Source organism: Anopheles coluzzii, chromosome 2 (genome assembly GCF_943734685.1).
Source record: "Anopheles coluzzii chromosome 2, AcolN3, whole genome shotgun sequence".
NCBI lineage: Eukaryota > Metazoa > Arthropoda > Insecta > Diptera > Culicidae > Anopheles > Anopheles coluzzii.
In genome coordinates, this window is record NC_064670.1 from 34,673,871 (window position 1) to 34,699,952 (window position 26,082).

At 45.5% G+C, this 26,082-nt stretch overlaps 1 long non-coding RNA gene across 1 annotated transcript; it reads left to right on the forward strand.

The window, feature by feature from the left end:
- The first annotated feature begins 229 nt into the window (after positions 1 to 229).
- On the forward strand, positions 230 to 25,105 carry LOC125906743 (uncharacterized). Its single transcript, XR_007452093.1, has 3 exons — positions 230 to 1,048; positions 8,467 to 9,357; positions 24,828 to 25,105. It is a non-coding gene; the product is annotated as an uncharacterized LOC125906743 (long non-coding RNA).
- The last annotated feature ends 977 nt before the right edge of the window (positions 25,106 to 26,082 follow it).

Genomic DNA, 26,082 nt, shown 5'->3' on the forward strand with positions numbered 1-26,082 from the left:
CCTCAAGAGTGGATCAAAATACCGAATTTAAAAACAAATTAATATAACTAACAAATACAACTTAACGGTTTGATTTTATAAATATTATTAAACAATTTTGATAAGAAATTTATAAGTAAACGTCTATGAAATATTGCCCTTGCGAATGTATTTACATTTATTGCAAAGAACACTATACACAATGTGCCCGTTTGTGTCATTTCGCCTTACATGGTTGTACACTCCAATCAGCTCGGTTTTTAATAGAAGCAAAAACAAACCTTACAAATTGCAGCTACTTCAAGGGCACATCCCGTTCCGCTAAACACAATCAAAGATTACACCATTTGCCTCTTAACGTACCATGCTCATACATACGAATTTTGAGATGATGCGAAGAAACCGACAAACAAAGCCGACTCCGCATTCGATTTCCTCTAACGTCACTATCATCCGGAATGGCCATACGGAGCAATTGGGTGGGTAACGTCATCCATCCATGCCCCGGGATTGTCTCGTCCTGTCCGTCCGTACGCCACTATCTGAAGGCCTGCAGCTCTTATCAGGGCGATTGTCATTCAAACGGTATTGCCTGCCGGCGATAAGCGTACCGCCCTATGCACATATACGCAGACACAGACACACACACTCACATAAGCTGATAATACGGTGTGTGGTCTCCCGGTTGGCAGACGGAGCCGAAGAGCGAATCTCAATCCCTGCCGGGAGATTGCTTGCCCAGCCAGTCTGGCGCTCATGGTGCAAAGTGTTTCGGCATTGTGAGAACAGAACACCAAAGTCGGCCAACGGCTCACCATTCTCCTGAACTTTCCGAAAGGCCTGACAGTTCTCTCGCGCTTACCGTCAGGATCGGGGGCACGAGCTTTCCCCGTGTTGTGTGTGCGTTGTTTCTGTCTGTTGTGATGTAAATCGCCGTGTGCGTGTGCAAAGGTGTGAAAAGATGCCTTGAGATAGCAAAGGCATTGTGACAATTGTTGTATGTAATATATTCTACTATTCTGTTGTGTATGTGTTGTGGATATTGTGGAATCGTTTGCAAAGCTGCAAGGTTAGTACGGCAAAGTGATAAAGGATTTATCCCAAAGGATACAAAAGTAAACATTCATCCTGTATTCTGAAGTACCCAACGGGACGGGAGTTTTCTCCTGGATTGCACTCCCTGCATGCTTGCTGTATTATAGTTCAAGTGGCCACTCCGCATACAGACTCCACTTTATCGCCAGCTTTGTGGCCCATCCTTCATGACAAGCTTCGACTTCCGTCCCGCAAACAAGCAAAGCAAACACGGGCCCCAACAATGATAAGCTAATGCTGACTGAAGAGGCCGGATGCCCTCTCCAACCTCCAACGAAAACCCAAAAAAAGCCCACCTTGTACTCATTAGTTCCAGACGGAAAGCGATCGATATGAGAAGAGGTGTGTGAATGTTGTTTCTCCCTTTTTTTCTTTCTTTTTTGTAAGGGCTTTTGGCGAGCAACCATGACTTCATCATTGTCAAGGCTGTCTAGCTGGCCTATGGGAGACGCAATTTGTGGTTGGCAAAAGTTTGCACGCCACACGATAACGTTTGGGACCCACCCAACAATTAAGCAAACGAAGAAGAAAAATAAACTAAAAACATTTATAGAGACTTCTTCATGGGTGAAGTATAGCAAAATACAGCTGTTTTCAACACTCAGTTTGGGTATGCTTGGATCGACTATCCCTCCGGGGTCCTGTGTTTGACCATCAGTGGGGCGTGGTAACCTACCAAATAGGTTACTTCTCACCCCGAATTCCCTGTAGCATTCCTGCATAGCGTGGACACAACATTTTTGACAGCTTCCAGTTCCACAGATGACAGTGCCTTTGTAATGCCCGATGGCGGTTAGTGCGCATGTCGCTGTATAAGCCACGGATTTACGGAGCGGAACGTACCTTGAGTGTTATCCTTCGATAGCTCTACTCACCGTACCCGATACTCCTGCTCCTGAAATGAAATCAAGCGATGGAAGAGAGAAAGCGAAATTTAGTGCTTGTATTGGTGTGCGTGGTGTGATAGATTAGAATTAGTATGACTTTTCGGGGGTTTGTTTTGGTCGAAGAGCGGTCTAAAAAAAAAAAAGAAATTCCATTTGCTTTGTTTACAACCGTGTTGGTGCCAATTGTCAGGGCATATTATGAACATACTTTGCTATGTCCACAAACAGCTGACCTTTTGGCTGAACGATTACCATTGTGTGGATCGAACATAACTGCACATTGTATCTCATTACATCAGAATAATAGTGTCCTCTACGCTCCAATAATTTCCATAAACCCCTCTAGGCATTCACCTCCACCAAAGCAATAGAACAGCTGACCGGTTAACTTTCCCCCTTTTCGGTAATGCACCACACCACGGCTACCCATTTAACCCCGCGTCGCGCTAGAACCGTTACCAAAACAGACCAAGCAAGCGACCGTTTTCCACCCGAACACCTTCAGTGTCCTGTAGCAGCAGCAGCAGCACCACAGCACGGCGACGTCGGTGGCGGCGGCACTTCCCAAATTCACCCCTATAATGGTTTTTGGGCATGAGGACACGTTCCCTAATTTTTGTTGCCCTTGTCTAACGTTAACCCTCCACACATGCGGTGCGTTATCCTTTTCGTTGGTCCCTTCTCTTTGACGCTTTTGCTGCTTCCTTTGCTACTCTTGGTTGATCTCGACATACACAAACAAAAAACAAGGCAGGAGAGTGTGTAGGGCTTTGAAAAGAGCACGTTTCCAATTTTCCAAGTTGCCGAGCGGATGCAATGCAACGCACGCACATGTAGTTCAGAGAATGGCCACGGATAGAGCACGTTTTTGCTGAGAGCCTCACTGCACGCACCAAAGCGATAGGATGCAGGGTTTGCTAGGCACGTTTCTGAGGTAAGTTTAGGGAAATAATTAAATAATTTAGAACCATTCTAAATCTTTTGTTTGTCTATGGTTCGTTTGTTTCTGAAGCTATAAAGTTTATCAATTACATTTTCCAATGAAATAAAAACCAAACTGTAACACACTCAATGTTCGTTCTGCATCACAGCCAACCCCTCACAGCGCGAGTGCACAGATGGGCGATACAGCTGAGCCTCACCGCAATAATCTCACTTGCTGAAAGGGAGAAAAGAGAGTGAGAAAACACACACACAGCACACTGGGAGAGAATACACGATTTCTACGCATCCAAGGCGCATGCAACCGGCTGCGAATGAGGGAAAAAGACTAGATTTTCCTCGGACCTCGCGCGACGCGGACGCGAGTCGGCATTTTGTCGGGTGCCGAAAATCCTACAATCGCGGCAATCGATACAGTTTGTGGCATAGTTTGCCGGTAGTTGTGCATATGGTTTCGTTCTTTCTTTTTCTGCAATGTGCAACTATAGGTTAGTGGTAAGAGAATTTCCTGAATGTGATTTTACCATACACAGAATGGTATTATATCGAATGGAATAAATCATTTTAAAGTTGAACAGATGTTTGTTCATTGGTTGAAGAAATTGTACTTCGTTTTGCATGTGTTCTCTATCCGGAGTTGAGTGTTATAAATTAGCCAGTGATTCCTTTGTAATGTGTATGAAATGATTAAAATATTCTAGTTAGTTAGTGACGATGTGAACAGAGGAGAAAATGTGTATTGAAAATTGAACCAACTCCATCCACTATCGAGAACCAAACACCCATAACGAGAAGGTGAGCATAGTGTGAGCGTTATAAATCTTCTCCAAGGGGAAAAATTGAACACGGTTGAGCAGCATATGAGCAGCAGCAGCGAAGGTTGCACACACCCAGCTCGCCATAGCAGTCGGGAAACGGCCGTTTACCTTAGCGGAACTATGGCTATCTTCCTTTCTGGTACGTTTCTTTGCCGAACCATCCGTACGAGATGCATGCGTAGTACGCATGCGATACCAGAACGCCGCCACTCCTCCTTCGCTGTCATATGCTACATGCACAGTTTAGCAAATGCATCCAAACCCGAGAACGCTTGGGCGACAAGCGATACTTGAAGCTCAGCAGAAGAAGAACGAAAAAAAAAACAAACCAACCTCCCCCATATTCAATGCAATACCACTCAACTGTGGCCAAGTACATCGCGGAAGCGTTCTCAGTTCTATTGGGAACTTCCCGGCAGTTCCGGGGCTAGTCATCGAAACGAAATAGGAAACATTGATTGGAAACGAAAATGTCACACTCGCCGGCAGGCTCGAAGGGCGAGCTACACCGCGTGCGTAGCGTTAAGCTGATTATCGAGCCGTTCCACCAGATGGTCAGAGACCGGCGCATGAACGCACACACACACACAGGCATAAGCACTGTTTTGTGTGAAATTTGAAGCCAGACCAGCGGGATTAGGTTCAACATTAGAAGGGTCAGGATTGCAGGAGCGAAATGGTCACAGCGAACTGTTCGGAATGCCTCTTAGAACGTGCTAGAATGATGGCCAATATATGAATGCGGGTGTTGGAATTGGATGGGCTGTACCATATTTGTTGCCATCACGCACACCCGAATGGATGAGAGGGTGGCGCACCTATTAACACAACACGAGCTAATACGATTCTTTACAAGCCACATCACTTTCTTATTGTCACCGCTCCAATAAGGACATTGCTAATTCCTCCGTGTGGTCCGGATTTCGGGCTATAAAATCAATGCTGAACTTAATCTGTAAGCCCACGGCGACATACGTTTTTCGGTGTGGTTTGGTGTGCGCTATCGGTGATTTCGGGTTGAGAGTTTAAGTAATCAAAAGACAAAAGGGTTTATGGTATTGTGGGAGTTGTAATTTCTAGGGCATGAATCACGAACATACCTCATATACGATTTATAGGCCCTGTGTTATAGGCGGGGTCATACGTTTTGTAAGGAATAAATCACTAGGGTTTCTTGAGGATGTTTTATTGTCTGCTTGAACACTTGATTTAGAGCATCATGTCCGTCACACCCATGCAGGGCGTGTGTGATAATGACCACCCAGCCTAATGATATCATCGGGTGTATAAATCGGACACAAACCTCCCACGAAGATGAAGAGCAGGCTCTAGTTTACAATGTACTAGAATTTGTAATTTGTTCAGAGCCCGGTAGGATGACTTCCGAGTGGAGTATCTGCAATACGCTCTAATTTATTCATCTGTCGGTATTTTATTTCTAATTTTCTCATCCTCCAACGGTGACACTGCGCGCCATGGGTTCACATTCTGCTGCAATCCCTTAAAGTGTGCAGCGATAAACATTCCCTTCGCTACGCAACGCAACCCATGCCGGCCGGCACATTGTAATTTATGGCAAATATCAAGGGAAAAACATCCACCCCGAATGGCGAATCAGGGTGTATTAATTACTCCTCGTTGCAGTAACGTGGACACACAAACACACCGTCTTAGAGCGAGCCGATAGTAAAGGGATGAAAATATCCTCGGACGTCCTCCCTTTCAGTGTCTACCCTCCTTTGCGGTGTTCCCCAAAAACGCCAGGGTACCATTTAACGCCACTGATCGATACGAGCAGAGCATAATTTGTTCAAACTTCGCGGTGCATTAGTTTCGCAATATTTAATGCCCCACGGCAAACCCCACCACATAACACCGTGGTCAACCGTTTCGGACGATCGATCGATCGGAGCGTATTTGTACAGTTGCATGAGGGGGCACGAGACGTGAAACGAGAACAGAACCGTTCCGTTACCATCTCTGCCCAGAAATCCCAGGTGGTCGATTCCGGTACCGGACACGGGTTGAGAAACGTGAAATTCTTAATACGTTCGTGTTTTGATACTCTCTCTCCCTTCGTCGCGTACTCGCTTGCATTCTAGGGAGCTGCTTTTTGTTTTCTTCTGTTTCTTTCCCCCCTTCATATCTTTCTATCCCCGGAGGGACGTACGTTTCGGTTTATTTATTTATTTACCTTTCCGAAATCGTTCCTCGATTGCTTCACGACGACGTGTGGCCTGCCTGTATGCTACGGATGGGCGAGAGAGATATATGCTGTGGCACGATCCGGTCACAGCTGAAGCGCCCACAATCCATCTCAATTAGTCCGGAGCGCGAAACAGCGACCGACAGTCCAATATCTACCACACGTTGCGTTGGGATATAGGGGATCAATGTGAAAGAGCGCTTTAGAATGGTTTGTGTTTCGATAGGTAGCTTGTAATAGACGGAAACGTCTTTTAATGATATAATTATCAAGAAGAAATTGGCGATATAAATATTTATTAGGGTGTGCTTATAAGTATATTGATATAAGATTCATGCAGATCTCGCAGATATACCCAGAGAGCACCCAATCTTTTGGTTTGAGAAGTTTTTGGAGAAAAAAGCAATTTTTGTAAAATATGGTTGGTTATTTTTAAAAGTACAGGCGGTCCCCGAGATACACGGTTATTGGGGACCGAAAATGGCCGCAATATACCGCGTATCTCGAATTTCCGCGTAAGTCGAATCTCGTGGTTTTCAGCTAAAATAATACTAATTTTTGTGTAATTTTGGCAGTAGGGGGCGATTTTAGTCACTTTATAAATTATTTGATATGATTCTGACTGAATATAATATTTTTAAACCTTTTGAAATAGTTTTTAACATTGGATGGAAACGGAAATTATTTGGCAATTTACAATTGATGTGTCAAATCAGTACAATTTGCTGAAAGAACTGTCAAATTTAGAAAACCGCGTATCTCCGAATCCGCGTATAAGAGGTACCGTGTATCTCGGGGACCGCCTGTAATTAAGTATTCCTAATTCAAACATCCTTAAAAGCAAAAATTCAAACAGCAAAAACTTGTATCGGTTGATCGGTTCTGTATCTGTTGATCGATAATTGTTTTCACACGTTGTATCCTTACTGTATCTTGCAACTACGTCCTCCCACTGATCATCCACAAAACATTCGACAGCGATCGCTCTAGAACTTCGTTTATTCCGCATTCAACATCTGTCAGCAGACGGAATAACGTCGCGGGGAAAGGTAGTTTTAGTATAAACATTTCGCCACGTTCGTCCCGTCCTACCGGTACCGGGACCCGGCAAAAGCAATCCACCTTGGACGAACTATCATTCCCAGCGAATGTACACATTCGGTGGATGAAATGTAATTCTTTATGCAATTAATTCTACGTGTTAATGGCTCTTATAAGAGATGTGTCCAATGCCAAATTACCCATTAGTAGTGATCTCACGTTTACTACAACGAATCGTGATAATGGTACTGACCAAAGCAAATGAAAGCGTTTGTATCGTTTGCAACTCTCAAAGCCCTTAAAAAACCCCATCCGTCCAATGCATTTCCTCCTTTTGCTGCATTTCAAACCGTTTGCCATTCGAATTTATGACCTTAGTTTTATGGCACATTTCATTTGTCTGGCACAACAGAGAGTGCACGGTTTTGCATTTCATTTCCACAAACCAACCGGCAACCAAGGTCCAGACCGAATCCAATAGGGACCTCCAAACCCAATGTCCGCACGTAAACAAAAAGTGCAGCCAGAAACGTAACGTAAAGACGCGGCTTGATGAACACGATACCATTCTTATGCTAATCGTTCCGGCGCAAGTCACCCGAGAGTATGCCGCGTCCGATGATGCGTAGGAGCGTCCCCCAGACGCTTTCCGGTCAGACACGCATCCCGCCAGACGCCATTTAAAGGAGCGCCAGTTCTCGCGCTCCATGCCTACCTAGTGGTGCCGCACGAAAGACGCTTTTCCAGTCCAGCCGATCGGTCCAGGGAAACGGGGCTGAACCGGAGAAGAACCGGACCTGCGAGTACACACACACACATAACTGGACCAGCCCACATGTTCCACGCGGGCTCGGCTGGCTCGTCCTATCGTTCATTCCCTGGACGACGGTACAGAATGATGTCCCCCACACGATGCTCTAGGCCCACGTATCACGATGTGCTACCTTCTGGACCGAGTGTTCGTGGAGAAGAATAAAAAAAAACACCCAGCAATGGCACGAAAAAACGTGTTGACCGGGCGATAGCAAGCATGCTCTCGGGATGTAGCTGCCACAAGTCGGCAGTCGGCTTTCGTGACTCGTGACGCACTCGTGGCCACAATCTACGTACCGTGACTACTGCTCCCGTTCTATTCCCGTGATTGGAGATCTCTACCGTTTGTTAAACCAATCTCTGCCACCCGTCCCGAGAACATCGCACTCGTGATAGTTTCATCAGTCAATTGACGGCAATTGAAAGTGCGCGGTTCGGTGCCACGGTACTCGTGAAGCGGTGTCCCCAGCCAACCATTTATGCCTCGGCTCGCCAATTCCACAGTTTCCGTCCTGTCCATGGGTGTGCATACATATAGTTCGGTTTCCAGAAGCGCCATCATTCCGGCCAAACAGATCCGACGTGACTGATGCCTTCCGGGGTGACCTTGTATGACGAGGGGGGAGGAGGGCCTGCAGTTAATATTAATACTTTCTTTGCTTTATTTTCACACTCTCGTTCACAGCCTGCCGCGACCGAGTGTGTCTGCGAGGTACATACCGGGAAGCGTCGATTAAGATCAGGATCGGAGGCAAAGGAATCCGTCTCGGTGCGTCTGCGAGCACAGCAGTCAGATCTCTCACACTTCGAAGTGATTGGTTAGCTGGCGCCTTCTTAACCCAATTGCTGCAGCAATACAGCATTCCGTGTAAGTGCGTAACGTGATCTTCAGTAAAGATTCTCGCCGGGCTTCGCCCTTGCTCCAGTACGTACGTAGCCACGTAGCAAAGAGCAGCGAAAGTATGTAGCCGCTTCTCGAAACCGGGCAAAGTGTGTAGTAAAGTGTGCCAAAGTGGAAGATGCTAAAATAAGCCTAATTGATTATCCGCGGCACAGAATGCACCGTGGGAGTGGAGCCGCCAGTGGAGAGGCTGCGTGCCGGAACGTGCGCGATTTGTGTGCCCGTGTAGAGTGCTGGTGTTCAGTGAGCTGGGAGAGATGAGCGCCATGATCTTCCGCAAAAATTTACCATATTTAGTCTGTTACGCAAAGCGCCGATTGTGTGTGTGTGTTAAAGTGTGTGCCATATTGCCGTAAAGCCTGCCCAATGCAGAGTGTGACCACCGTGCGGTGTGGGCTGTAACGTTCTGTGCATTTGTGGCGATCCAATCACCAGTGTTACCCACTGTCCGATCGCTTGTTCTTCTAATCTAGCATAGTGAGTGTGTGTGTGTGCCCATATCGGATATCAGCTTCATCCGCGGCGTCATCCGAAGCGTTTTTTTTTTCTTACCAAAAGAGACGGTTCCAAACGCAGCCCAACTTCGCCGTGTTGGAGGCACGCGTCCATTTACAACCCCGGGCAGCGCGGGAGCACACTGGAAAGAGGAAGCCGGCAAGCAAAGCCAGTGGGCAGGTGAGTTGAACAAAATTTGATACGGATTGTTTACCCGTGATGCGTGTGTGTGTTTGTGTATGCTGTGCGCGGTGAAATTTGACGGTTTCAATTTTATGACGCGTATGCGCGCGGCCGTCCGGTGGGTGTGATGCCACGCCGTGCTTTGTAAAGGCCTCCGCATTCCTTCCCTCTCCGGAGCCGGAGCCACTCTCCGAGCGAGGCGGGGTATTGTCGACCTTGATGAGATAGTCTAGTGTCTTGCAATTGAGGCCAGTAGTATGATTTGGTGGTGCGCCCGGGGAGCCTCAGCTAATTTAACGGGAAGGGCTCCGGTGCGGCCACTCTTGGCGCGTCTAACGGCCAATGAAGCTTATGCTGTTGCTAGTTCAATGAATGAGAAATGAAGAAAATAGAGAGAAGAAAACCCCTACACACACACACACATGGTCAAAAGTAGTGTAATGTACTAGCATTTCTTTGGACGGTGTTTAAGGGATGACGCGGACAAGGAGAGGCACAATCAAACAACATAGTAGTGCGCAAAAGAGAGAAAGACTTTACAATGTGGAGAGTGGCAAAAAAAAGCAACACAATCCTTTCTGTTTTCAGCCTCAGTGTTGATAATAGATCGGCGTACAACAACAAGTACTACTCACCTGCCATTGCTTTGGAAGCCGGGCCTGTGATGAGGCTTCTTTCTTTTTATCTCTCTCTCTCTCGAACACATACACTCTATGTGCATAACGACCCTCTAACATATGTTCGCTGATCATGATTATTGGCGATGATGATGATGATCACTCTCACAGGTGTGTGTGCGTGTGTGTGTAAGTGTATTTCTGTTTGCTTGCTGATATTATTTTCTCCTTGCACACTCTCCACCGACCCGGGGAGAAAGTGATCTTTTACGATCACCTACCCGCCCCTATTTGTGTGCGATGATCGGCCGAAGCGCGCCCAGAACCCCAACCCGATCCGACCCCCCGCGCGCACACTTCAACGCGCGAAAGTTTTGCCAATTTTCGTACCAATAATTTGCGAAATTGCGCGTACGTTCTTTTCTTCTTTATCGATCCGGGGGCATGTGGAAGCCAGCCGCGTGGCACAACTGGCTGCTTCCGTTCCGTGGCCGTCTGCCACTCTGGCATATTCTGCTTTTTTATTGCTGTTGGAAGGGAAGAGTTCAAACTGCGGTGCATCGCGGCCTGCCGGCCAGGTCTTTCCCGCGTGCTTGTGAGAGGTGGTGGGGTAATGAAATAATAACGATTGATTGATCGGTAGCAATGCCGTATCGTTTTCCGCATTGAAGGTTCACTTTTGTTTCGCGAACAAAGCGTGCGGAATTGGATTTTTTGTATTGCTGTTCGGGTTTGTTTGGCTGTTTGTCTTCAAACGCGTGCGTTTGGTACATTCCCCCCACATGGTGTGGTTGTAAAATGTGCCATTTTTACGATCACCCTTCTATAAACTATAAGAGCCGTGTTTGATTGCTACCGTATTGGGCGCGATGCCATACTGCAACAAAGTAAATAGGTTAAAGTTATTCAAATGTTATATTTTGCAGTGAAAAATAAAAAGGAAGATGCGACTCAATTCACGGTTCCCCCTACGGGGCTCGGTCTGAAATCGCACCCAACGCACCCAACGAAGCATTCAGTAGCAATCTAAATCTGGAGCTCTGAACTGCTCGCATGGATACAGCTTCCCGTGCGTCACGTCGTCTCGGCCAGTAATGTAAACACCGCTGACTCAACAGCGATTCTTAATTTCAACAAAATGTTTAAGCGGAATTTCTAAACATTTTCAACTACTCACCAGCAGCAACACTTGCTGCTTTTTTGTTCGTTCTGCGTTTGAAAAGAGAGTGCTATTGTTTTAAGTTGAATCCACCCGCCCGAGGTTCGTGCTAAACAGAATGACGGTCAAAATTCTATCCTTTGGTAATCGCAAACACTTTTCCTCTCAGCCCCAAAAAATGAGCTGGCAAAATGCGGCGCCGTTGCCCGCTCAGTTTGAAATAGGCGTGCGGCGTGCAGATTGCATACCTCGCAGGCGTAACGCGCCGTCGGAACGGGTGATTTATGCGTCGTGCGGGCGATTAAGCGCCAAAATGGGGAGTTGTTTTTTGTTTTTGCTGCAAAACAGAAAGGTTTGCTTGACTCATTTCGAGTCCGTTTAGTATGCATAATGATTGCTGTATATCCCTAAATCCCTTAGCCATCCCTTGTGACAAGAGTATTTAAAATTAAAACCCCTTCACACTGTAAGCAGTCCTTTTACCGCGTTTACGCGTTTTACGTTTTACCTCGCAGTGGGTGGGCTTTGTTATAATGCAGAAGGGTTCGTATCTTCCACTTTGAATGCATATTTACATTCGATGAAATGCCCTCTGGTAAGCAATTGCTGTTGCGTGCCTGACTGGGAGTAAACTACTGCAAGCGAGAGCGGTGGAAAATATTGTTTATTATTTCTCTCTTCCAACATGACTCGCAATATTTATACCGAAAGTGCATTTTGCATCTATTAAAGTATACAAAAAATAAACTTTCCAAAAAAACGAATGGTATGATTCATCCACACTTTCCACGTTTTCATGGTGCTCGTAGGTTAAAGTGGGTCGTATTTGTTTGCATTATTTGGTAGAATGGTGGTAGATACATGTATGCTTCTGCCTTTTCATGTACATTCAATTACAATCGATTGCATCAACCACAAGGGAACCGATGGAACTAGCTCGATGCTGTGTTTGTTTTTGCTCTCTGTTCTTTCAGGATTCTTCTCCGCTTTCCCTTATGTTGCTACCATAATACCATGTAGCGAGAATCTACCGCGATGGAAAGTTAACCATAGTGTGCCAAAAAACGTTACCAACGAGAGATTACGTGTTTACTTTATCCAAAAATGGTTATTTTTTTCCTTTCTCTGCTTTTCGAGACCGCTTTCATGCTGATGGCAATGCGAAAAACTAAAGATACACTGTAAACCAACCATCGCTCTAAGGTAAACAAACAGCACCATCTCTAAAAACCCTTCAATATTTCCGCTTTTAATTGCTTCATGTTTGTTTAGCGTTTTGGTTTTACTTTTGATCTTCTTTCTCGGGCACTGCTCTCGCGCGGGCCGTTAGAAAAGTCGTGCCCGAAACGTGTTCCCCCGTTTCTTTTGGCTGTTGTTTTGTTTTTGCATACCTCGTACACGAAAAGGGGCAAACCCTTCCGAAAGGGTCCCAGCGAGAAAGAGACAACCGCGGTACCTTTTATAAGTCTCGACAGGCACGTGCCACACACTGTGCGCTGAACAGCTGTTTCCGTAGGCTTAGCCCATGTGCATGCAAGCTGAGACCCTGGGGTTTGAATCCTTTTAGGGGCAATGATCGTTGAACTCGTCGCCGGCGACATTACAACAAATTGGATTACAATACTCCAAAAAGAAGCCGATGCGGGGTCTTTTGAACGGGAAGACTGGATTATAGGAGAGCATTTTATGTGTCATAAATTGAAAAACTTTTAGCCGACATAGTGCTCGGTAAGGTCACCACACGGAAGGGTGTCAAAAGATGTACAGAGGGCAATAAATTAAATAGGAAGGCAATAAACATGCAGTAGATGACGGTCTGTTTTGGACGGATCAATTTAGAGCGAGGCAATCGGGCAGCAAGGAGGTTACACTGATTGGCATAACATTTATTCATGTACGAATGGGGTTTTATTGATAGTGCCCAAAATCGTTTAAAAAAATAAAGAGGAAACACGACGGGTGTCAATCATAATTTTACGCATTTACTATTAATTCTTTTTATTTCTACACTATTGTCACCAGTCATCGAGGCTCATTCCCCCTGTTCGTGACGGTACTGACGCAACAACGAAATAACAAGAGTACGCATATCAAACCCAGATGTCATTCACCCCTAGCTGTGTAGTTGGAATATGGCGAGAGATTCGAAAAAGAATGACGAAAAGGATAAAATATGTGTTAAAGAGGACAAATCATCGCCTCTCCTTCGCACTCGACCATTTCGGGACCGTTTCTGCACACCAGTTTGTGTTCGCTACCTCCTGAATGAGGTGAGATTTTCCACCAGCCGCAAGGCCAATGACTTCAGAAAGAATAAAAATAGTTTCCCAGCCACACGCCGGGGAAGCTTCGTTGTGAACATTAACGTGAATAAAGTCCACCACTGTGTGCTGTGATAAGGTTTGACTGCTGCAGCATGTGGGGCGGTAAAGGGATATTTTCCTCCCCCTGAAGTCATGTTTGATTAATGCTCCATCTTTTCGAGTGAATGAACGAGCTGTAATCATAATGAAGCAAGCAAGAGAAGAATGTTTTGCCAAGGTGCGATCGAAAAAAAACAGGGGAATTTTTTCCCTATTGTTGATGCGTAATTGTGACCCAGCAAACACAGCCTTTTCTTTTTTTTTCTCCTTTTCTATGTCATTTCGAAATGTGCGAAACGGATGCTGGATTCTGGTGTTCTTACACTCCAGCGCTGTGTCACGTGCCCGCGAGCCTTATGAACGGTGCACAATCAAGAAAGCGAACTGCAGCACGTGCTAGCGAGAGCGTTCGTTTTCCGCAGCAGCAGCAGCAGCAGCAGTAGCAACCATCAACGCTAGCCATACACCCTGGTCTGGCGGTAAGGATAATTGACATAGAGCCGCCGGTTTTTACGCTTCACCGGAGCAGACAATTGCTCCGAGCGTGGCGTGGATTCTTTTCTGCTTTGTTTTGCTTCTCCGAGTTGCAAGAGCAATTGCGGTGCATGTGCACACACAGGCATACACACACCGATGGGCATCATCATTCTTGCATCGACAGCAGAGCGCCACGCTTCCAAAAATGGTCACGCGTGTCTGCCGGAATGTAGTGTGCTCGAGTCCTGAATGAAAAGGGAAAATTGAAAATGATGAGAAAACAAAACAAAAACGCTGCTCAGACGCTCAGCGTAAGGGATAAGGATGTGCCATCGCCCGGGACGGGTTCTTTTATGATGTGTTTTTCGATGTGAGATAGCAGACGACGGATAGGGCCAGCAGGGAAAGCAGCCGGGTTCTTTCTTTGCTGGTTTTAATATCGCCGACAGCGCATCTTTATTGCGTACCAAAATGGGGAATGTTAATGAAAGAGGAGAAACGTTCTGCACAAGGGAAGAGAGAACGAAATGGACTGGTCGCGTACAGGGGATGAGGGAACGTTGGGTTGGCTTTAGTTTGGTGTCACTTTTCAGAACAAAAGGAAGGAGAATATTGCCATCATTCGCACACGGCGGTGCGATTCGCGTTGACAAGCTCTTCCGACAGTGCTCGAGGCCGTGCTGTGTGCTGGTGAGTGTTGGGGGTGTTAATCATCTAATTTGACAAATTTTTAACATTTGTGGCTCGATCATTTGAAGTTTTCCTTTCGTTCGTTTCATTGAAATTAAAAGAAAGGGTTAAGATATAATAGTGAACAGTTATTATATCATCTAAGTAACAAAATAGTATCACATTGTATGTCAAATTTGTTCGTTGGAATTGCACTTGTTTTTCCAAAATCATCTCTCCGACCGTCATTTCCAGCCTTTTTTTAACTAAGCCATTCCGTTTTCGTCTGTCACGATTTCGACAGTGCTGTGACGTTCACTTCGGCGTGCATCAGCGTAAAGCGTCAGTCAATGCCAGAATTTCGGAGGTCAATGTTGCATTCGCTCGTTCGAGAGAGCATGCTTTCACCACCTTCACTGAGAAAGTTCGATCGGAAACTATCGAAAACGGTGTGTGGACCACCGCCGAACACTACCAATCCCTTAATATACGAACGAACCTAAACCGGAAACCAGTGTCTGGGAGAGTGTCCATAAATCGATCGCGGTGAGGCGCAGGTGTGCTTGTGGCATCGATCCGTTCGCTATCGATCGTTCCGGCAGCACAACCGCCTTCAAGCATGAGCTAGTGTTGTCATCGGCTACGCCACAACCAAACTAACCAGTGAGCATTATAAATCCCCGAGCTCTTCAGATTCCAACGCACGATGAATGGACTCCCCCAACGGCTCCCGGGATCAATCAGAGGACAACGCACTCGGCACATCGATGAATGAACATTTGTTTTCACCGATCGGAACGTGGAATCGATTAGCAAACAGCGGTGCCGCTGCGTTTGGTTCGGTTTTTAGATGTACTGCGCCGCTTGGTAGGAATTTCCATCTTTTCCCCCCGAGTTGAAAGGCCTGGCAGATGGGCCAGCTCAAATCGACTGCCATTGCCAGTCGGCTAAGCTAAATTTAGCCATTTATTTCAGTTTACTACACAGTGAGCGTGCACTGCACTACTTCGGTGCCGGGCTTACACAGCTTGCTGTCGAACGAACTTGCTTCCACTTGAGTGAAAAGTGTCGCCGCGGATGCTACACAGTCATAAACTGCTGCACCGCAGCTAGGGTTGACGTGAAGCAGAAGAGACTAAAAAACTAAACACGATGATAGAAGAAGAAAAAAAAACCAGACCCAAAAATGAACCAAAAAACAACAAGACGCTAATTCATAATGGGTTTTCCGCCCCGGGACCTATTAGAGTATCTCAACAGAACAATTTCCATTTTTCCCATTAAGAAACTGCGGGAACAGCTCCCCTCCGCCCATCGACAGACTCTTCTCCAGCATTTAGCATCCATGTGTTTCTCATTTGCGGAGTCATCGTTTTCCCGATCGGTGGAAAATATTCGAACAAGTGACACAATCCCGGCACCTGTCCGCCTGTGTGACCCGAAGATCAACAAAGCGCAATGTAGCGTTCGTAATAAATCGCTCATCGGTTTTGTTGCTGCCGGTGGTGCGTATGTTTCGAAGATGTCGTTTTTTTCTCTGCTCTTTTACGCAGCATTGATGTTTTGAGTAGGGGGGTTTTAATATTTTTTTGATTTACTGTGAGGGAAATATACAACCCGGAACGGAATGGCCAGTGTCGTTGGAATTGAAATGTATCGGTTCATTAACTGCAACGGAGGAATGATTTTTGGGCGATCTAAACATCGCACGCACCAGTAGAATGGTTGACATTCTCTGAATTTTAATTCAAGAAAAACATCGTAAAATATGATTTACGCGTTCAGCTAGCGATGGGGGACTGTTAGAGCGAATGTAAAGCATAGATTTAAATGCGTTTAAACTAGTCTACTTGCGGATGCCATTAATTCAGCTGAATGAGTAATGTCACAATATACTAATATTAAAACAGTCCACACCATCTGTAAAGTAGTTTCCTAAACGCCTTCTAACGTCCTGTTGCTTCTTGCAGTCGATCTACAACCCTGTAGCGATCAGTGCATAGAACATCATTTTGTACAGAACACGCTGAAAACAAATCTTCCCAGCAGTTGCTCACATCAATGGCAATATTATTATTTTTTGTTTTTCCACTGTCTCGCCAGTGTGTCGTGTGGGTGGTGGTGGTGATGATGCGCTGGCGCGACCAGACGCACTTCCAAGCCGGTTCTCGCAGGCCGCAGGAAACCACCGAGAACATCTACAACGAATGCATTTGAAGCATACACGTACAACACATCATCCGTCCCCATGCGAACCTCTTTTTTCGGAAGAATCGAACAGAGGGGGCCTGAAGGGTGTTCTAGATCGTTACTCACAGCTCTGCCGTACAAAGTTTCGGCTCTCTTGTTCTGTCCGGTGTGTCCCCAGAATCTCACTCAGCCTCAGCTCTCTCGTTTTGCACTATCGCTCCAAAAATAATCAGACGTCAGACTCGCCAACGGCAAACGCGCAGCATCCTCTCATTCTCTTGCGTTCTTTCGATCGGCTTGTTGCATGTTGTAGCGTGTGCCGCCAGCATCATCAGAAGCTGTCTTTCCCGCGGGACCCACACGCACGCACGCAGGAACTGTCAAACCGGGCGTTGGATGCGGACTCCGGTGGGAAGTTCCGTTCCGGTTGCTACAAATCGGTACACGCGGGGACAACCCACGGCTAACAGAGAGTTATCGCGAGAGTCGCGTGTTCGAACTCAACGCGTCGCGCCGGGAGTGTGAATCGTTGTGTCAGCGTGCCTGCATCTCGTCCGTCTTCTTTTCACAGGTCGGAAGAGGTTAAAGTGTCAAATTTGGGAAGATGCAAATTGTGTCGAGTCATTGCGCCGTGTTTCGGGGAGCAATTGGAGTAGAGTGATTGAGTACATGTGCGTTGGAAACGTTTGATGGCATTGCCAAACTCAGTGCATTGTGTAGAATTGTGCCATGTGACCATAGTGCTGTGTACTACCAGTAGGAGCCAACGCCTTGCTGATGACTGGGAGTAGTGAGCATGCGGTAAACTAATCAAAATGTGCATGTGAGACACTCGCGTAAAGTGAACCTCCACCGGCAATTCCCATTACGGTACCGATCGATAATTGCTGATGGACTCATGTTCACGAGTGCCGTTTTACAAATAGTGCATCGTCAATAAGTAGAAAAAAGCGTACGCTTTTTTCACGCTGTCTTCGCACGACAGATGCATCTTTACCCCTTCCCTGCACATGCTGCTGGGGCTGGGAGGAAAAATGACAGCACCATATAAACGGTACCGTCGGGCAGCATGGAAGAACAACTCATCGTTCCGTGCCCTATTGCGCATGCCGACCAAATCTGGAAATGTCAAATTCTTGTATTTACCATGAAGCGCACACCGAAGTACGAAAAGCTTTGTACTGCGAGCCACAAGACAACACAAGAAGGGTAGGTTACCGTGTATACAGTGGTGGAAGGATGATGTAAGCGGGCTGCACTTTGGAGGCGCCTTCTTGCAAGACGCTTATATTTTATGGGCCAATTGTTATTGTGCAGAAATTTGATTCCACCATCGAGCATCGTATAAGCGCGGTTGTGTGCCCTCTCTGCATATCTTACGGCTGTGACAAGCCGGTGGACTGTCACCGACAGGGCAAGGGCTTGGTCCGTGACGGCTAGAGCTACAGCAGCGGAACGGGGGTTGACACTCACAACGGTGGTAGTCCGGCGGGTTCCCCGGTTTAGAATTCAATTTGTTGGATGGGTGAAGCTGAAAAACCAATCATCTTTTGTTTCGAGCAAAACGGCAAAACGAAACGAAAGCAAATGACACATATATGGGGAGGAGAATTTTTCTGTGTGCTTGCTATATCGCACTTGGCTGCATATTTATTCTACTGATGGTGCTTTGTTGCTTTGTTTCTAAACATGCTTATGCACTTACATAGCATAAAGATGTTAAATATATTCCCTTGAATGCTTCGTGCGTGTTTACAGCGTAAAAAAACCTCATAAGCCGAATACGCCAACTACACGATGCTCCAAAGTGTTATTTAGGATTGCGGAAACATTTCAATTCTCGGATGGAGCTCGTGAGCACTACAAAATGGACCACCAGTAGATAGTAAAGATGCTCCAATGGGAATATCTCGGAACTGAAACGCAAATCTACGATCTCACGTTCACACCAAACGGATGTCGTCATCCAGTGTGCTTCTTCAGCCATTTCAGGGTGGTCCACTGGCTCTTCCGGGATGAATTAAGGGCATTGGATATGTTTTTCGATTCCCAAGGGAACTTGCTGATGAAAGAGCAACATTGAGGAAAGGTAAGGAACTCTTGAAATTAAAGAGCTCAAAGGAACGCGATCGCACTGAGATTGTGTTTGAAGGTGACGCATTTTCGGTACTCCTTGGAACACTGGTAAATCCTATAAGATACACGAAATATCGCACAAACAATTTGTGATTGCTTTGGCGTGTGGCTTTGTGACACTCATGAAGAATTGGAATTATTACCACCAACCAATTCATCGCTAGCAACACAAGAAGCACTTCGTTACACAAATTTGCACCGTCTGGATGGGCAACATTGTTTGCATTCCCTTTTCTCAGAGACACAGAACACCGGAACGTCACGTGACAGGGCGAGGGCATTGTGTGGAGTGTCATAAAACCGAAGGGTTTATGGAAACGCCTACATCACTTAACGACACCCCGTGGCCCCCGGGAGGGTTTGACCGGCTGTCGGAGAACTTAATCCTCACAACTCGTCTTGGGCGATGCATGAGTTCTTCGCGCAGTTACTGCGGCCACTGTGTGCAGTTGTTAGTGCGCCGAAACCAAGCGACAGGCGGTGGACATTCTGACTCGTAACGCCTCGGGATTATGATCAAACTCATACAACGATTTGTAACACGCAATCTCCGCATACTTGCGGCGCTTGTCGTCTTCTTCTTCGTACGAACGTAGCGCCTAAGACTGGTCGGCCAGTCAATTGGCAGAAATGGCTCTGTTCCGCTGGCACTCCCCACGCCCAGCACAAGACGCCAGGCAGCGAAAGGAAGGAAGCAAAGCACACGCAGCCACAAAATCGTTACAAATTTGAATCCCGTCACGGATCGATTAGCGCTCAACGAAGCGTTGCGCCGCAGCACGGTTGCCGGGTAGTGGATTGTGTTGCTGTGCTGTGGCTGCTGATCTTGCAAAAGGCAGGCGCCTGCAGCTCCGGCAATCCACCACCGATCAGATCGCTCGCCTCCAGCCACTTGCTCTTTCTCTCCGACTCAACATTCGGGGGGGACGCTCTCGGTTACGCTCCCCCGTCCAGTGAAGCAATTGGTGCAATTTACAATTTATCATCCTAACTGGCAAACCGTCAATGTTGATTTTCCCTTACAAACAACACATGCACACAAACACGTATCCCAATTGAATGCATGCCAAACACAACCGGATGATCTCTCAGTCTGGAACTGGCCGGACCGAGGGTAGGAGAACAAATTTATTGTAGTTTGGATTTTTTGAAAACAGATTTGACCATAACCATAACTTGCTGCTACCCTGTTGTCGCCGCCCAAGGAATCGCTACCATGGCGGATGCTGTACAAAGGGTGGCAATGGGGTGGTGGGAGGAGTCTTACGCAACGATCCTATTGTTTTTATGTTTTATCCCTCCCTTCATCATCACACCTACGATTGGACTCAATTTGTGCTACTTGCCGCCCAGTTTTTTTTTCTAATCGCAACCGTCCCTTGCAGGTCACTGTGATGATGATCGTGCACACTGCGCATGATGTGAGCGCGATGTAACCGCACGGTGCAGCGATCTTCACTGCATTTGCATATTTATTCCCCTATGACCCGCCGGTAGTTAACATCGATCGTGGCGTGGCTTTGCCGCCTCTCTGCCGCCGTTGCACGACACGTGCTTACAATCAGCGTAAAACCCACCTTTTCTTAGGTCGTTCCGGCGAGGTTGTTTTAATAAAAATTGCTTTCAATAAGCAGTGTCTTGGTGGGTGGGATGGTAACGCTGCGTAGGAAAGCCGTATAGTGGCTGAAAAGATTGGCTATAAATGTAATGAAATGGGAGATGTTTCAACTGTGAGCAATGAAGTTACGATCGGTATGTAATCGTGGTATAATTTCGCCATGTATGAGCTGATGGATATTGCGCCATCCTCAAGTTAATCAAACTTAAAGTTTGATAAAAACATGTCGTAAAACAAGACATCAATAGTTTCATTCACGGATACTAGGAATAAACGTATAACGTGTATAAAGTCTTCAACATATGTTTCCATAGTTCGTTAATATAGTAAAGAAATATTTGTGAGGAATTGAATGAAATTTCGAGGATATTTTTAAACAACATTTGTTCATCTAGTCCAAAGGGTAAAAATAACAAAGTTTTTGTCGTTCACTGCGGTCAAAAAAGTATTCTAACCCGAATAAGCTACATGAAATAACTCTCGTAGTAATAATTTGCCATCTAAAATTCTGCTAGCTCTTCATACTAACTTTTCCAGCTGAATCAACAAACAACGTCATAACTGCGATCGCAGACACGCACAACATTTCACGTCTGAGAACCTCTTCAAGAACGGTTAAGATTAAATCTGCTTTAACAGATGAATGTAGCTCCAAAAACTATCTAATTATCTTCATTAAAATATAAATTGGTCGGCCCACTTACTGGCACGTTACTGGCACCGTTCGATCACACTTCCATGGTTGGCATTCACAGCACCAGACACTGCAAACACTGTTCCATTTCATTACCACCGAACAATCGGCCGCGTGTGTTTGAATGTGAAGTCACTAGTTGTTTTATTTCGTCGTTTCTAATTTTCATTTTTGTTCAACATCCGTTCCGTTACAAACATTTTTGTGCTCCCAAACCCTGAAGCAAACAAACTAAACACTTTCGTTTCGATCGCCGATCGCGTCTCTGTCCCCGAAAGCGATGACGGCGTGTGACGGGGTTTTAAGCAAATATACGTCACAAAGCTGGCAGGCAACGATGAAAATGGGAACTCTCTGCTCCACCCGTACAATATTGGTCCGTGGCCGTGAAGGCGTCCCCGTGTGCCCGTGACAGTCAGTGTACGCATTATCGAGAGTGCTCAATTTCACATCGACACACTCGATCGGTGTATGGACGCGGGGGGTTCGCATTTTGGGCTTCCTGCTTTTACGGCACATGGCACACTAAGATGACATGTCGGGGTTTTATTTTAACATCGAGACAAACCTCACTGCTCACTTCTGTTCCAAAGCGGGCCGCGTAGCAGTGTCAACGACACACGGTGGTGGAGCAAACAAAACAATTGTGTTTTCTTTCCCTGCTCGTTGGCTTTGACCCGCCTCGCACCTTGCCCTACGAGGTTTGTTTTTTGGGTAACTAATTTGTATGACATTCATGGTCACAGAGGCGGTGGGTTGGCGGAATAAATCAAACTTACCTCCCCGTCCACCCAAATCGATCGAGACGTTCCGATCGTCTCCGCACTTTCGCTTCGCCGACAATGATCACACATTAATATTCACCCAGTCGCGCTGGAGTCAAAACTAAACCATCACACCCCACGGACAGTACGCTGACTGTTTAGTTGTTCCGGGAACGGGTCCGTTTCCCCTCATTTCGATGGAGGAACAGGAGGGAAGGACGTGTAATTTGCATCCCATTGCACCCGCGGGAGACGCACCGCGTCCATTTGGCGGCCGACGAGCGGAATTTGTCGCTGCAGTTAAATGTCAAGTGACATAGTTTGTTTCTTTCCTCTGGTTGTATGTGTCGTCTGTTGTTTTACAATTTCGTTTCTTTTTCTTCGCTCCTCTCTTTATGGTTGGTTTGCCACACCAATCAGTAAGGTTGTGGTGACACGGTGGCCCAGTGCCGGTGGGGACATGCGATCGGTACCACACCCTACCCATAAATCAAGCTCCCATTAATTGCCAGTAAAACACGCTCGTTGGTCGGGGCGGAAAATGGTGGTAAAGTGAGACCGCAGCGGTCCATTTTGGGCACGATTAGCTCGATCATGATTTATGTTGGGCGCGCGCACGCGTTCCTTGAGCGAGGAAATTTGGGATGAGAGAATTCCGTGAAATGTAGATACAGGCACTTTCCACTTTCATGCAAGGTTTTTGTATTTGGTATTGTCATTCGATTGCTTAGGAAATTTAAATGTCGATGAAATTTGATGATACTTTTTTATTGAATTTCTTGCACTGTAGCTTAGAGCACAATATCATGTCTAGAGGTTAGGAAAACTGTTTGAAGGATGAAAAATTCAATTTAAAAAAAAATCAGGTATCAAATTGTGTTGGAAAGTCATCAGATTATAAGCCTCAAAAGCTCATCTGTATGAGTGTAATGTGTAGAAGATACAAACATCATGAACAAACTGAAACAAATTAGTTTCCTGTATGAATATATAAGATATATTGCATTTTTTTTATTATTTTGGGATTTTGGAGCTTAATTATAGATGTAACAAAATAAAATAAATTAAGTAGATTACATAAAACAGCTGTTTCAGGGGCAGAACAGGCAATCCAGCTTTTCCCATATGAGGCATAATACTCAAATGGCCTTGAAGAAGCGTTGACGCATTACGTACACACAAAGAACGGTTCTTCCATTTGCGCTTCCCCGTCCTAACTAATTGATGAATGTATTAAAAGAACATGATTTTCTACCTCTTACATGTCAAAATTAGTTCACCAAACATGAACTTGTAAAGCCAATTGCAACACGATAGCAATGTCTGCAATGCAGCACTTTCTGGCATTAATAAATACGGAACATGCTTTCACCCATGCACCGGTTGCGTTTCATTCAGTTTTAAAGATTCATAAACAGAGCGTTCCCTATTTATAGCCAGAATTCCATGCTTGTCAACATACGGTTACATGCGATACTATCCAAACAGAAGCCACGCTTCTCCAGTTTCGCATCATCCCACTGCTCAGCTCAGACGATCCACATTAGCATAGTGATTCCACGCACAGCCCGAGCTAAATATGGACTCACAGAAGCATAAAAATATGACATGATACATCGATGACTTCACCTTAGCATTAGAGCAAACATGAGCTGCGACAGGAAACATGAAAGCAGAATGAAGGGAGACATTGAAAAATAACACTGCAATGGCATACACTTCTGTACCATCGTTTATCGAACCATTTCAGCTCCAGGATTGCTCCGTTAGATCGCTCTCCAATTGTCTTTTGGGGGGAGCTGTTATCCCATTCAGTGAGTTTGGCTCGCTGCGGTTGAGGAGTCGCCAGTGTTGGTTGATCATATTCTTAGTATGTGTAAAGAATTACCCGCTTTATCGTATTACTGCACTACCTTTCATGCCTTTCTTTGACACATTCCCTTTGCCTACTTGCATTGTAGCACCATTTCCTTTACTCGCCGCGTTCCTGCGACTTCTATCTCCGCAAAATGTAGAACGGGAAATCAAAAGTGCACGCTAGCGCGTTGCAAGCATAATTCCGAAATGTCACGTTCCACTGACGCGGTCTGCCTCGGTAGCATTGGGTTGCAGTTAATGTGCATTTTCTCTCTCTCTCCCTCTCTCGTTTTCTATCTGTGTGTCGATCCATCTCTATCTGGCCTCTGGGGAGGATTATCAGACCTGTGGGGTGGTAGATTAAAGAGAAAAAACCATCCCCTAGTAATGGGAGGCACGGCTGTGCTACGGGAAGTTGAAGCAAGGGTGCACAGAAAATAAAAGAACTACCGCAAATATGGGTGAACTGGTGAACGGGCAAGAACAAAAAAAAGAACACAAAACAAAACAACAAAACCATGGATGATCCCACTACATACAACGGTACGGTTGCATTCTTCTCGTTGTGATCTCGTTTGTTTATGCCTGCTCCCTCCCGGGTGTGCATCACCCAAAAGGTTGCAGCGCCATAACGGGGTCATCGTTCCAGGGTAAGGCACACCACCCCCTTGAATAAATGTAACGGAATTGAACGATAATAGGTTAAGCTGATTGTTATTTTTTAATCCAGTGAGAGTTTTCTATTTTCTGGTAGATTAAAAAGTTCTAAGTATTGCATAAACATATTCAGAATTGCTCCATTTTAACCTATTCTATTACAATCTGTTCCATTGTTTAAGTAGATTTCATTTGTCTATACCTAATCTCCATTTGATTCTGTTGATCCCTGTTTAACTAATGTTATGTTTCTTTCCGCTTTACAGATTGCAGCTGTTAGATGACTTTCTGCATGACTTCCTCAATCACTTCGCTGTATACAAGAGAGTGTCATATAATCTGGATGTTATCATTGTGGTTTACTTCACATTCGCGAATCGACCGTTGATCGCTTTACAATAAACCTTTAAGCTGAATTATAATTGTACACTATTGATACAGTTTTTGGTGATTTTGGTGAAGTTTTTGGGGATTTTTCAACATCTACGGCATTATGATTTTGCGATTGAAATTCATATTAAAGTTGTGTTTTACGAAATGTTTATTTTAGGTTCTAGTCAAAAACACAATGATCGACAAGTGGCTCAAAAGCATGTGTGTGAACCAGTCGAAAGTTAAAATTTTGCATAGATACAGAACAGTGAAAAATAAGTGAGGAAAATATTGTACGAAGAGAACGTGTACTACTAAAACAAACCAGCGGGGGAAAAACATTTTGATTGGATACCGTGCAAACAAAAGGTAAGAAAAAATAAGTAAATAATATCACTGTAAATCATTTACTGTAATTAACCGATGTCGTAACATCGAAATATAGCTATAATGGGCTACAAAAAATACATCCATACGTATTGCAAACTTGTCGCAAAATGTCACAGAAAAGAATATTATTTGCTGCATAATAGAGAGAGCTCTACGACTTAACCTTATCGTTTACTTCTCAATTTTTCCTTCACTGCATATAACATATCATGTGTCTGTTCACCTTTTGAACCTACCAATAACAAAACCAACCTTACCAACAAAAAAAAAAGCGAAATCCTTACGGACGTTCGAAATGTGTTAAATCATCATCCAGATGATCCGCGTCCCCGTCGCTAATGGAGCTGGTGGGTCGTAAAAGTTTTTTGGCGTTCGGTACACCTTTCCCATTCGAACGCGCGGCCAGGCACCGGACATCCTGCTGTGCGATCGCTACCTTTTTGCACGACTGTGGAATTTCGATGATTATTTATGATTTTTCGATGCTTATTTGTACGCTGCCAGCTCGATATCTCGGCCTCGGACTGCTGTGGTGTATACTGGTGCTTTCTTTCTTTCCGCACGCTCCGCCACGAGAGGTCGAGAGGATATGTTGACGTTGACTTTTGCTCTTATTTAAATCCTTTCGTTTGTAGCGGTCAAAATGTGTTTACAATCGGCCGACGGGCAAGGAGTGGGAATATTATAATAACAACAATCACAGAGTCCACCACCGAGGGCCAGTGAAATCGTGATGTGATGAGGGGCAATAAAATATAT